We start from the raw sequence: 15,000 nt of genomic DNA, 5'->3' as shown, positions 1-15,000 counted from the left end.
AAATTGTTGTTGTGTCTTCAGTCATTCATTTTTAATGAATAAAGTCCTTCAGTGATGAAAACTGGGATGTCATTGATCATGATCCTGAAAAAACAAAAATCCCTCCATGTGTGTTTTTCCATGATGATTCTCTGTCTGTAAAACTGAAAAAAGACAGTGTTGTCAGGTTGACGAATGGTTTTTTGTTGATTTAGATTTCATGAGTGCTTGTTGGCGTGTTTTAGAGACAACCCCACACATCTCTCAGAGCCACACTGACACAGACCATGTGATATTGTCCAGCCTCTCAGATTAATGATAACTACTACTTTGTAGCAAGTGTAAGAGAAATTGTTACATGCTTTTATGTCCTTCAGAACTGCACTGATGTGCTGGATCATGCACAGAAAACTGGGCCACGTGATGAAAATGTCAAAGTTGACGCTCCCTCAGAATGCAAATGATCCTCCTTAGTCTTTCATATTAACCTCTCATTTGATACAAAGTCATTCAAGTGTTACCCAAGGATCCTCCAAGGAGACCTAGCACCAAACACATCCAGTTGTCACCTTAGGCCACTGGTTACTGTCCAAATCTCAACCATACAGCAAGACAGGGAGCATCAGTACCCTAAAGACTCAGACCTTTGATCGCCTGAAAGGGTGCCTCTCGTTGTCAAGGCAGAGGATCCAGAGACATGCATGTCGCTGCTGAAACAACTGAATATCTCCACTAATATCTCTAAGTTCAACTCTTTGACCACACACTGACACGTCTGATGGCTGAGTCCAGGAAGCCTGAAACTTTGGCTTGATCCAGGACAACTGCAAACCCAGACACCCCAATTCCTCACTCACCCCGCTTGCTGCAGTGAGGGTATTCACTGATTCCACAAAGATCCTAGCATTGCTCATGAAGTCAAGGCCGGTAAACCTTTCCTCACTGAAAAAAGGTCCGAAGTCACTGGTTTCTACAACCTGACCCAACACACAGATCATGCAAGCACTGAACAGTGGAGCAGCTGGAACACATCCCTGAGGGCCCCTTCACACATAGCACGAATGAGGCAGAATGGTGCACGAAGGAGGAATCGTATGTCATTCGTGAAAAATCTGAGCCGCCTGTAACGCCTCGTACACCTGTCGCCACAACCATTTGCACACACCAGCAGCCAAAAGACAGAGAGTGCCCTCTCTCGGCAGGTGTTGGCCAAATTCCAGGTGCCACACACTAACATCCAATACCACTCGCGGAGCACTTAGAAAATGTGGGGCCATTCGCGCAGCTAGCATGAAAATACAGAGCAAGTGACCACTTATGAGCTGGCTGTGAAAATTGTCTAAGTGCCCCACAAGTGTGGTGCTGCCAGCAACATGCATGGTGTGCCAGAGTGTCGGCCCCCCTCTCAACATGTGGCGTGTGTGTATATTGTGCATGCGTCACCCCCCCCTCGCTCCCCCTGCAACACATGTGCCACATGTCTTGTGCCCCCCCCCCCCACGTGACGTGTGTGTTTTGCGCCCCCCGCAACATGTGGTGTGTGTGGGGGAGCACACTTACATGAAATGCTGATATGTACAGACATGATCAAATGGAGACCGGCAAGCCACGTCTGAATGCACACAGCACGTCAAGACACCTCTCAGCTGATCGCCGCGCAGCCACACACTGACAGCTGGAAATGATGGCTCAGTGCACATGACGTGTTACATTAAAAACACAGACCACAGCCAGGACAGGTATCTAAATAATTACTACAATAACTACATACACAATTACATAACAAATAAATAAATGATCACAGAACGAGAGATTCTGTGCCCTGAACGGACAGGTGGGCGTGTCTGCACAGAGCAGTGGCTGCTGAGATCTCTGGACCCGTGAGTCACAGCTGGTGAACATGTACCATGTTGTGAAGGACATGAAATTACAACACTGTGCCATGGAGCACGTGCGTGTGCTTGCTGTACTCACGGGTCCTCACAGGCTGTGCCTGGTGAAACGGTCCATCAGATCATGTGTACACTCTGATCTGAAGACAAGGAGGTGGTGATCTGAATGTTGTCAAGAAAGATGACTTTAAGCTTGCTTTCAGCTTGTTTTCATCTTGGAATATAATACGTGCCATTGGATTAATACACACGTTGTTGGAATAAACTGAACAGTGTTTGGTACTTTCCTGGAGTGACTGAGGTCATACCAGACTTTTCCATTGCAGATGGAGAGGCCCACGGGATGAACTCAGTGGTGAAGACGATGGAATATGTCTAAGATGATTTTAAAATGACAAATGATGATCAAATGAACTATTAATGTAATAACAGTAAGAGTTGATTAGAAAATGTATGTTACAAATAAGTAAAATGAATGATTATGAGTTGTTTTTCATGCAGTCACAAGAAAGAGGAAAGTGTTGTTTTTCATAAAGGGTGCAGCTACAGAGAAAAGAGGAACTGAAAAAAGTTGTTTTTGTGCAGAGGCAGAGACAGAAAAGGAAGTTAATGATGTTGCAAGCAAGGCCAGAAGAGCTGATAATAAAAACAACTGTTCAGAACAATAAGATGTAATAAGATATGAAATGAATAATAATGAATGAAATGTTGTATATGATCATATGAATTGCTTTTATGTGAAAAAGAGTTGAAATGAAATGATTGAATATGATTAAATGTGATTGATGTAACATGATTTAGAAAAGATGTGTTTCTCGGAAAAGATGTGTTCAGAAAAACAGGAAACTTGCGCAATAGATTTACTGACAATCGGGACATCAGTTATCGTCAGTCAGGAAATGTTCTCCAGATGGCTTCCAGTAAAAGAAGGGGGTAAGGGAGGAGGTTTGGACTCATCATCATCATCCCCATGGTAACCAAGATCACCTCATCAACAACAAGAGTTTTCGTATAAAAACTGTACAACAACAGGAAACGGGGTTATTCTTCCAGGGAGAGGTGCTGTTGTCACTTCTCCGCTGCTACGAGGAGATCACAAGACTTGACCATCTTGTGAGCTGCAATTGGAATCGAGGAGCGAGAGGATTGGAGACATAGATTATTTGAGAGAGTTTTCAACTCCCACTCAGGCCGTCCAGTCATGGAGTAGCAGAGCAATGGAGAATAATCACTGGCCTTAAGTCTGAGTGGGGAAGTTTCAACGTTTTCTCTCTCATGGAGCATCACATCTTTCCAGAATGGATTAGATCAACTTTTGGTTGATTGAAGAAGGAATAAACTCTTATGTGGATTTATTTCCTGAAGGATATAAACTCTTATGTGGATTTATTTCCTGAAGGATTACAACATCACAAGGATCGTGGTCAGCTAACAACTAAAAGCTGATGAAGAGGAGACCAAGTTCATCGGACTGGGGATTTTAACAGCAAATAACCTTCCCTCACTCCTAGGAAATTTGTTGAGAAGTTAATCCAGTCCAGTCAGAGTAAGATCAGATAGCATTATTGAATCAAAAACAAAAATCTCTGCCAATCATTATTCTGATTATATTTGAATTACTGTTGTGAAATTATCATCATATAACCGATTTTGATTATGTTGTCAGCACTTGCAAAACCTGCAATAAATTTCCAAGCATGCAGTTAAAGTGTTAAGGCTCGGACATTGGATTTATTGATTTTTCTTAAGGTGTAAAAGTTAAAGTTTTTTGGGTGTATGACATCAAAAAAGTGTTCTAAAAGGTTAGTCTGGTTTTTAACGAAATTAACGCATCCTGGGGACTCGCTGTACGAGTCACTAAAATTAAAATCTAGCAACATTCCAAGAGCCCTGATCCATAAGAGGAGAGCTGCCGTTAACGGGCGTGGCCGGCTTGTATCCTGGTTCCGGGAGGAGGCTATTCGACCGGGGTGCGAGATCAGCGTCAGCGGGGTGGACGTCCGGATGGAGGCAGTGAGCGGCTAGACGAATCTCCTCGCCACCAGCTTAAACAGCCTTTGTGCAGCCCCGCCGGGTAATACCCGCGGAGACACGAAGGTCGGACCCCAGAGACGGAGAGCTGGTCTTATATGAAGCGGGATCTGACACGTGGCGCCCGAACAGGGACCTGACGAAGTGTAGTCGGGTCCGAGGAAGAATCCTGGCCAAAGGAGAGTCTTTTGCCATTGGATAGGTGGGAAGCTCCTGAGTGGATCACCAAGGGATACAGTGTTGTGGAGAGTGTCGGCTGATGGCCTGTATAGGTCCAGTAACGGCTTGAAACACATCTGTTTTCCAGAGAGGTGAAAATTTGGAGGCGACCACCAGAAGGACGACGTAAAGACAACAGGAGTAAGCATCCCAGGGAGCTGGGATCAAGGACGAGAAGCAGACGTGTCACTGCTGGATCGTCTGAACTGGGACGAGAAGTAGACGTGTCACTACTGGATCGTCTAAACTGGGACGAGAAGCAGATGGAGATAGCCTGCTGGATCGTCACGAAACGACGAGGAAGGGAAGCAGACGAGGGAGCCTGCTGGATCGGATCGTCAAAAAGAGAGCAGGTATGAGAGTATACCGTGCAAAATGGTGATCTACAAGAGAGAGTAGGATCATCAACCCGTGAGGTTCCTGAGGGGAGAAGCGGGAAAAGGAGCAGCTAATTTGGAGTTAACCTCTGGAATTAGCGCTGAATAGCCAAGCAGTTTGTCACTCATCCCTGACTCAAGGCGCCAAGAGAGGCTTTGAGAGGCAGACAACTCGAGACGACAAGGACCATAGCTGAAGTCCAAGGAGACGACAGTGGTGGAATCGACAATCTCAGCAACCAAGAGAATAAAGAAAGGATAATCATTATGAAACAGTAAGGTTAGTGTAAAGACAAGCAGTAAAAATATGGCTGAAGGAGCGTCAGGACCTGTAGCAACCCCTGGATCCGAACCAGACGGGGGAAAAGAAGTGAATATTCAACCACACAGAGTAGTACTGTATGGACGAGGATATGATTTTTGGGCAGAAACAGTTCAAAATTATGTCAGAGATCAAAGTGTAGAACCTGATGAAGAAAGTTTCAAGGAAGCTATGGCAGACACAGTACACAGATTAGGGGTATATTATCCAGGTCAGCATAAAGAGGGGCAGATCCTGGCCGTATTGGCAAGCCCACCAGTCCCAAAAGACAAGGCGGGGACCAGAGATTGGCTTGAGTGGTGGTGCAAAATTCTCGAAGAAGGGTGGCAAAGAGGACAAATCACCACTTTAATAAGTCCTGAGAAAAGTTATGACCCCGTAGTAAAAATGACAGCTGGGTTGTTGGGAGTAGAGACGGTCCTGGTTGATGTTAAGGCAAAAGCAGCGTCCGTATATGCCGAATGTAAGTCCGTGGCAGAACGACTAAAAGGGGTAGGAAGAATGCTTAAGGAACAATATCCTATGATGGATGATAAGGATGGAAGTCAGATCCTCAACACTGGAGACGAGAGCAAAACAGATTCCCAGGCCAACTCTGAACCAAGTGATGAGGAAAACAAGCCAGAAGAAAGTGAAGATGAATTAACAACCCAGGGAGGTCCTAATTTTGGAATAAATGGTCAAGAAGATAAAAGCCCGGACCAGCTCCTCACAAGCTTCGACCCAGAGTGGCAAAAATTGCCCTTAGGAAGTGGAAGAGGAACAACCTCAACAGTTAAAAAACATACAGAACGCCTGATTGAACAGGAGAAAAGACGAAGAAGCCTTCAGGGAGTATCTGGATAGATATTCCGTCGGTCGCCGGAATGTGGGCCCAGAAGCTTGAGACAGTTTAAATCTGAAGACTGTGTTCCCGGACCGAGTTACCATAGTAAAGAGGAAGGGCCCTCGCAGGAAATCTTTAGAAAATCTAAAGCAAAAACCCACCATGTATACGGTGAATCTGACTACATGGAGGACTTGAACCCTATGCCCGAAGGAACCAAAAAGATCAATCAATCAATCAATTTTTTTATATAGCGCCAAATCACAACAAACAGTTGCCCCAAGGCGCTTTATATTGTAAGGCAAGGCCATACAATAATTATGTAAAACCCCAACGGTCAAAACGACCCCCTGTGAGCAAGCACTTGGCTACAGTGGGAAGGAAAAACTCCCTTTTAACAGGAAGAAACCTCCAGCAGAACCAGGCTCAGGGAGGGGCAGTCTTCTGCTGGGACTGGTTGGGGCTGAGGGAGAGAACCAGGAAAAAGACATGCTGTGGAGGGGAGCAGAGATCGATCACTAATGATTAAATGCAGAGTGGTGCATACAGAGCAAAAAGAGAAAGAAACAGTGCATCATGGGAACCCCCCAGCAGTCTACGTCTATAGCAGCATAACTAAGGAATGGTTCAGGGTCACCTGATCCAGCCCTAACTATAAGCTTTAGCAAAAAGGAAAGTTTTAAGCCTAATCTTAAAAGTAGAGAGGGTGTCTGTCTCCCTGATCTGAATTGGGAGCTGGTTCCACAGGAGAGGAGCCTGAAAGCTGAAGGCTCTGCCTCCCATTCTACTCTTACAAACCCTAGGAACTACAAGTAAGCCTGCAGTCTGAGAGCGAAGCGCTCTATTGGGGTAATATGGTACTACGAGGTCCCTAAGATAAGATGGGACCTGATTATTCAAAACCTTATAAGTAAGAAGAAGAATTTTAAATTCTATTCTAGAATTAACAGGAAGCCAATGAAGAGAGGCCAATATGGGTGAGATATGCTCTCTCCTTCTAGTCCCCGTCAGTACTCTAGCTGCAGTATTTTGAATTAACTGAAGGCTTTTTAGGGAACTTTTAGGACAACCTGATAATAATGAATTACAATAGTCCAGCCTAGAGGAAATAAATGCATGAATTAGTTTTTCAGCATTACTCTGAGACAAGACCTTTCTGATTTTAGAGATATTGCGTAAATGCAAAAAAGCAGTCCTACATATTTGTTTAATATGCGCTTTGAATGACATATCCTGATCAAAAATGACTCCAAGATTTCTCACAGTATTACTAGAGGTCAGGGTAATGCCATCCAGAGTAAGGATCTGGTTAGACACCATGTTTCTAAGATTTGTGGGGCCAAGTACAATAACTTCAGTTTTATCTGAGTTTAAAAGAAGGAAATTAGAGGTCATCCATGTCTTTATGTCTGTAAGACAATCCTGCAGTTTAGCTAATTGGTGTGTGTCCTCTGGCTTCATGGATAGATAAAGCTGGGTATCATCTGCGTAACAATGAAAATTTAAGCAATACCGTCTAATAATACTGCCTAAGGGAAGCATGCATAAAGTGAATAAAATTGGTCCTAGCACAGAACCTTGTGGAACTCCATATTTAACCTTAGTCTGTGAAGAAGATTCCCCATTTACATGAACAAATTGTAATCTGTTAGATAAATATGATTCAGACCACCGCAGCGCAGTGCCTTTAATACCTATGGCATGCTCTAATCTCTGTAATAAAATTTTATGGTCAACAGTATCAAAAGCAGCACTGAGGTCTAACAGAACAAGCACAGAGATGAGTCCACTGTCCGAGGCCATAAGAAGATCATTTGTAACCTTCACTAATGCTGTTTCTGTACTATGATGAATTCTAAAACCTGACTGAAACTCTTCAAATAGACCATTCCTCTGCAGATGATCAGTTAGCTGTTTTACAACTACCCTTTCAAGAATTTTTGAGAGAAAAGGAAGGTTGGAGATTGGCCTATAATTAGCTAAGATAGCTGGGTCAAGTGATGGCTTTTTAAGTAATGGTTTAATTACTGCCACCTTAAAAGCCTGTGGTACATAGCCAACTAACAAAGATAGATTGATCATATTTAAGATTGAAGCATTAAATAATGGTAGGGCTTCCTTGAGCAGCCTGGTAGGAATGGGGTCTAATAAACATGTTGATGGTTTGGATGAAGTAACTAATGAAAATAACTCAGACAGAACAATCGGAGAGAAAGAGTCTAACCAAATACCGGTATCACTGAAAGCAGCCAAAGATAACGATACGTCTTTGGGATGGTTATGAGTAATTTTTTCTCTAATAGTTAAAATTTTGTTAGCAAAGAAAGTCATGAAGTCATTACTAGTTAAAGTTAATGGAATACTCAGCTCAATAGAGCTCTGACTCTTTGTCAGCCTGGCTACAGTGCTGAAAAGAAACCTGGGGTTGTTCTTATTTTCTTCAATTAGTGATGACTAGAAAGATGTCCTAGCTTTACGGAGGGCTTTTTTATAGAGCAACAGACTTTTTCCAGGCTAAGTGAAGATCTTCTAAATTAGTGAGACGCCATTTCCTCTCCAACTTACGGGTTATCTGCTTTAAGCTGCGAGTTTGTGAGTTATACCACGGAGTCAGACACTTCTGATTTAAAGCTCTCTTTTTCAGAGGAGCTACAGCATCCAAAGTTGTCTTCAATGAGGATGTAAAACTATTGACGAGATACTCTATCTCCCTTACAGAGTTTAGGTAGCTACTCTGCACTGTGTTGGTATATGGCATTAGAGAACATAAAGAAGGAATCATATCCTTAAACCTAGTTACAGCGCTTTCTGAAAGACTTCTAGTGTAATGAAACTTATTCCCCACTGCTGGGTAGTCCATCAGAGTAAATGTAAATGTTATTAAGAAATGATCAGACAGAAGGGAGTTTTCAGGGAATACTGTTAAGTCTTCTATTTCCATACCATAAGTCAGAACAAGATCTAAGATATGATTAAAGTGGTGGGTGGACTCATTTACTTTTTGAGCAAAGCCAATAGAGTCTAATAATAGATTAAATGCAGTGTTGAGGCTGTCATTCTCAGCATCTGTGTGGATGTTAAAAATCGCCCACTATAATTATCTTATCTGAGCTAAGCACTAAGTCAGACAAAAGATGGTGACCCAAGATGGAGGACGGGCATATCATTATTTTGGCAGTCCTTGGGATATAGATGGAGATAGTCTCATTGTCTTCACAAATCCCAAATTGAAAATTGCCAACCGAAAATTCCGAGCACAACTCAAGGAGAAGGCAGGCAAAGAGTACCAAGAGGAGCTTAAAGACATAAAGAGGAGAAATCTGGAGGGAAAATCGATGGTGATAACAAGTGCACCACGAATGAATTATCATGCACTCATACATGTGCCTTTTGAAAGCTACCCAGGGAGAGAAAATTAAATCGAATACATGGAGAAAATGTTGAAAACTCTGGGAATAGCTATTGATATGGCCAAAGAACGCCAGCATCGGCGAGTGGTGATATGTGTGGATGGATTACGATCTGGACATATGACATGGGAAGAGGCAGAAAAGGTTGCCATGGCAGCCGTGAACCTACACATGTGTACCCCAGGAGTATGGGGATCAATGAGAGAGATTGTGGTGGTCACTAGCAATGAGCATGAGCAAGATCGAGTGAGAAGGGCACTTGAAGCGGTGAATTTAGGACCAAACAGAGCAGGTCCAAAAAGGGTGCAGTTGGAGCAAGTGGAGTGTCAACTAGTCCCCCGTTAGTGATACAGCCCATTCCCATGGCGACAAGTGAGAAAAGATCAGCACATGCTGTGGGAGTGCAGCAATTAAGGATTAAAACCCCACGACCAACATTAAAACAAGTTGCAAGTGGGCTCCAGACTATCATACACCCGACAGGCTCCCAATCACGGATGAAAGAGCCTTTCCAGGCTCCTCCACCAGATAATGGAGAAGAGGATCCTATATTCATTCCTTTACCAGTCAGAAATACTGAAGCAACTGGGACACCCGAAAGCCAGAACAGAACGGGGACCCACAACCACAAGACCTATGTCCTCCCCATGAATCTGATATGGATGAGGACCAGGAAAGAGAGTCTGAAGAGGAGATCAATCCACAAGACTCAGAAGAGGATGAACCGCTATCTGTGGTAGGAGAAAGAGAAGTCTCGCGCCCAGAACTACGAACTGGACATTACAGAGGACGAAAGAAAGAAGTTGGGGTGTATAATGTGCGTGTAGCCTCAGAGAATTGCAAGAGATGTCAGAGTCAACCCAGTGGAGACCTGAGATAAGCGACAAACCTATGCTCCAGAAGTTGGACAAACTGGGTATGACATCCCAGAAGAGTGGATAGAGCGACAAGATGAAAAGAAAACTCTCGAGGTAACAGCTACTGTTGGAGAGTGGGCTAATATACTAATGTGGCCTTTCTATCCTACACTCACTGCCTGTAAAGAGTTAAATAACTTCAGAGTCGCCTATTTAGGCATTGCCCATGATGTAATGCTGAGAAAACTAAAAACAGCAGCTTTACGCTGGTCACGGCAAGTGTTGAGAGAAATCAATGAAGAAAATCTGGATGATGAGGAAGAAACAATTCCACCATCGTCAGGATTACAACCGAGCCTCCCAAATCAGAACTTTCCTGCTGGATCTAGAGGGCAAAGACTGCCAGCAATTCAAGCTGAAATTCAAGCAGACGGCAGGGAATTCCGTGAATTCAAGAAATTAAAGATGCTGGTGAGAGAGAAGGAACCAAATGAAGATTTAAAGGACTATTTGAAAGAAGTGTGGCCTCTTATTGACAGAGCTTCGAACAGTGAAGAGGGTAAATCTATGTGGCTAGCCCAAGTTACCAGTCAACCCATCAGTCGGGGTGAACCAGCACGAAACCATTATGCCAGGTTAGTGTTGGAAGATCCCAACGATGAAGATTCCCATATTGCTCGAGCAATATGGGATGGATTAGACAAAGGTCAAACATTGGTTCAAGTTTGGCATGGGCTGAAACAGACGATTTTGCCACAATGCTATGTTAGGGCACTGAGAGAGGTCACTAAAGGAAGAAGAGGAGAGATAACTTTTGTAAAAATGCCCACAGATGGTACTACAGTCCCACAAATGGATGCGGTGGTAAAGAGCTGGGATTTGGAGCAGCAGTTCTATGAAGAAAAGAGGAAGAAGGAGAGCACCCCGAAATCAGCACAAAAACCGGGGGGAGTGGAGAAAAGAAATTCAGTGCCTAAACAACCACCTCCTCAGTCACATCAAACACCACAGAGGAATAATCAAAGACCTCCAGCCGGACAATGGAGCTCTCGGCCGAGAGGTCCACCACCTCCACCACCACAATCGCGACCTACACCTGCACCTCGTGGTGGTGGCTATCTCCCTAAAGAGGAGTACGACAAATTAACTCCAGAGCAAAGGAAAGCCCTACAGGAAGTCCGCCAAGCTACAGCGGCGGCTGGAGGGCAACAGAAGTAATGGCTTCGGAGGAGCGGGTCACGCTAGACCATGCCTACTGGGAAGGGGACGATATCTACACTGATGTGGATGGAGAACCGTACCTGGTGGACACGGGAGCGGAGGTGTCCATGACCCGCAGAAACCTCGTTACCATAGGATACCTATAGATCCAGTATGCAAATGGGGCAACAGAGAGAACACCATTTGGAATATGGAAGGGGATAGTTTGGTTAAAAGGCCCCTTTAATTTGATATCAGTCCGAGATTTGAAAGAATTGCATCGGCCCAAAAGACTTCGAACTCTAATAAGACGACGAGTGAAAAAATTACAAGCAAGAGTTGTACGAATGGGTATAACTCCAACTGGAAAGAGTCCGGTAAGCTGGTACAAAGAAGTGGATGTACCGGCTGTTACAGAAGAAAAAATTGAAGAAAGTGATTTCTCTGAAGCAGGGAAAGAGAAATTGAGGGAAATTATCTCCGAAGCTAATGTGGCACGATTTAAAAATGATTGTGGAGATTTGGGGACTAAACACATTCATGTCATCGAAGGAGGAGTACATCCACCAGTGCGACAATATCCCTTGAACCCTGGAGCGGTTGAGGAAATGGATAAAATAGTAAAAGAATTGGAAGCTCTGGGGATCATTCAAGTGGAATTAAACCCGATCACTAACAGCCCCATCCAAGCAGTTAAGTAGCCAGAGTCAGCAGGAGGAGGCTGGAGACCAGTAATCAATTTCAAGGCTCTCAATCGACGAACAATAGCCAATAGAGCAAGTTTGATAAATCCCCAAGGAGCACTGAAAACGCTCCAAATTAAGAAATACAAATCATGCATTGATCTGGCAAATGGATTCTTTTCCCTGCGATTAGCAAAACAGTCACAAGGGAAAACAGCATTCACACATAAAGGGAAAAGCTATGTGTGGCAACGACTACCGCAGGGATACAGAAATTCACCAAATGTTTTCCAAGCAGCAGTAATGGAAATATTGAAAGATCTGGGAGTAACAGTCTATATCGATGATGTGTTTATCACAGATGATGATGAAAATGAACACCTAATGCGGCTACAAAAGGTGATACAGAAGCTCACAGAAGCTGGGTTAAAACTCAACCTGAAGAAATGTCAATTTGGACAATTCAAGGTTAACTATTTGGGATTCCAGGTATCATCAGACTTGGGACTCTCAGAAGGATACCGAGAAAAATTGAGTCAGATTAAACCACCTCAATCTGAGAATGACCTACAGAAAATATTGGGACTGTGTAACTATGTGAGAGATCACGTTCCACATTATCAGAAATACGCAAAGCCCCTTTATGCTCGTCTCAAGAAGAAACCTGATGGACAAGAGCAAAAGCAATGGATTTGGACAGCTACAGATCAGGATTGCTTGGAAAAGCTAAAGAACGCCATTCAAGACGCAGTTAGGCTGGAGCCGCGTAGTCTGACTACTCGTCTGCTAGCCGAAATAAGCTGTGAAGAAGAGGATTCGGTGGTAAAAGTAAGCAATGAAGGAGCTATACTCTGTCTTCTATTGAAAGAAAATATCCACCAGAAGAAAAAGAACTAGCAGTCCTGGCTAGATATTGGAGTGCATTGAAAGAACTTGCACAAGGACAGGGGATAAAAGTCATCACTCAAAGCCAAGTCCACCGGTTCCTAAGAAAAGGAACAATTGAGAGTACTAAAGCCACAAATGCCAGATGGGGAAGGTGGGAGGACATCCTGCTAGACCCTGAGCTGGAAATCGGGCCAAACCAGTCACCGAAGGAGACGCAACTCCCTGTGGAGCAATACGACTGGACTATGTACACTGATGGATCAAAGAAAGGTACAGACAATGTAGCTCATTGGGGCTATATTCTGAAGTATCAAGATAAGGAGAAATATCGTCGGAAAGGTCAAATGCCAGGGAGTGCCCAAGCTGGAGAAGTTACAGCAATACTGGAAGGACTCTTGGAGTTAAACAGGCTAAAGTGGTTACAGACAGTCATTACTGCGCACAAGCCCTGAAAGAGGACTTATCCATTTGGGAAGAAAATGGATTCGAGGGAGCTAAGGGGAAACCTGTAGCTCATATGGATTTGTGGAGGAAAATAGCCGAGTTGAGGCTAACAATGGACTTAGATGTTGTACATCAGAAAGCCCATGTAAAAGAAGGAGCACATTGGAGCGGGAACGAAGAAGTGGACCGCTATGTGCAGCTGAGAAAAGTCATCGTTGTCGGGATCGAGAAGTGGGAACAGACACCCAAGGGAAGGGTAGTTCCAAAAGAGTCCGTGAAAGAAGTGGTGCTGGCCGTACATGAAGCGCTTGGCCATGCAGGCACCATTCCCACACGGAAGGAGCTGGAGAAGCTGCAACTTTGGATTCCGAGAAACCAAGTCTACCGAGTTCTCAAAGACTGTGAAGTATGTGGTCGATACAATGCAGGACGACGAGGACAAAGGGTGGATGGTTTCACCATAAAGAGTACTGTTCCATGGGGATCAGTATGCATGGATGTTGCCGGGCCCATGGGGGTGACCGGTAAGAAAGGAGAAAAGTATCTGTTGGTGCTTGTGGACTCTATGTCAGGCTATGTGATTGTTAAGCCTGTGAGAAAAGCCAACGGCAGCAGTGTGATCAGCATGTTGGATCAAGTGTATTCAAATCTGGGGATACCTAAGGAGCTGAGAACGGACAATGGAACACATTTCCGTAATGCTCAGGTCGACCAGTGGTGCCAGAAAAATGGAGTATTGAGAATTTACTCGCCCCCATACACCCCACAAGCAAATGGAGTTGTAGAAAGGGCTATTGGACTGGTGAAAAACTGGATCGGAAAAAAAATGCTAACACGAAGGAGTGGAGTACTAAGGCCCTGGAAATTGGACAGGCCCTGAATGACCGCCAACGTGCCGACAGGCCCACCCCTTCGCAAGAACTGAACCAACGCCCATTTTCGACACCGGAAGTGGGGAGGAGTCAGATTGAAAGGGACAGAGAACCAGAACCAAAGATCCCATTCAAGGTTGGACAGAAGGTGTGGGTGAGAGCACGAGATCACCCAACCAACACTGCTGTTAAACCTAAGTATGAGACCAAAGATACAGTAGTGAAGATACTGGATAGTAACACAGTAGAATTGAAGAGGAAAGGAATCCAAGGAGTGGAGCAGCTGAAGCCAACTCCTAACTAGACGAAACCAGGAGCTAAATATGGCCACAAACACCCAAGAACTTCCACCCTTCGTCAGAATGGCCACTGTCAATGGGGTGGTTGCCTTAAGAAGAACAAGAGAAGGCCTCTGGGCAGGCAGAGCCCTGAGGATACTATCTCATGCAAAGAAAGGATTTTTATCTCATGAAAAGGAGTTATTACAATGGAAAAAAGTTGAGAATCACTGTGTGATTTGTCGTGGAGACGTACAGCTGACGGTCCAATGGTCAGGACCTGGACTTAGAAAACCCCCAATTCCAAATGGGGCAAAATATGAATTCAAGCAATTACTTCACAAGCCGGTGAAGGTTTTGGATGCACTGGTATGTGGGTTATGCCGACTAACCCACTTGCCAAGAATGGTCTTTTACACCCAGTGGGACTTACGTGGAGACCATGTGGATATGCAGGTGTGTTCATGCTATTGGAATGGACAAAACATCAAATATTGCCTGGTGTGTAAAGCAAGAACTCATATGGGAAGACTACTGCATGTGGTAAAAGCAGAAGGATGGCAAGTGAGAAGGTTTTTAGACTCTCTGAGGACCTGTCACACCGATGAAACCTGCTGGGCTAATCCTGCAGCAACAACTGCGCCTGATCAAGCTGAGGGGAATCAAGGCGGCGGTGACGTGAGTCCAACGGCCCCAAGTGTCTATCTGATGTTGGACACAAC

The sequence above is a fragment of the Thalassophryne amazonica genome, chromosome 18, assembly GCF_902500255.1.
Source record: "Thalassophryne amazonica chromosome 18, fThaAma1.1, whole genome shotgun sequence".
Lineage (NCBI taxonomy): Eukaryota > Metazoa > Chordata > Actinopteri > Batrachoidiformes > Batrachoididae > Thalassophryne > Thalassophryne amazonica.
This window is presented reverse-complemented; position numbering follows the sequence as displayed.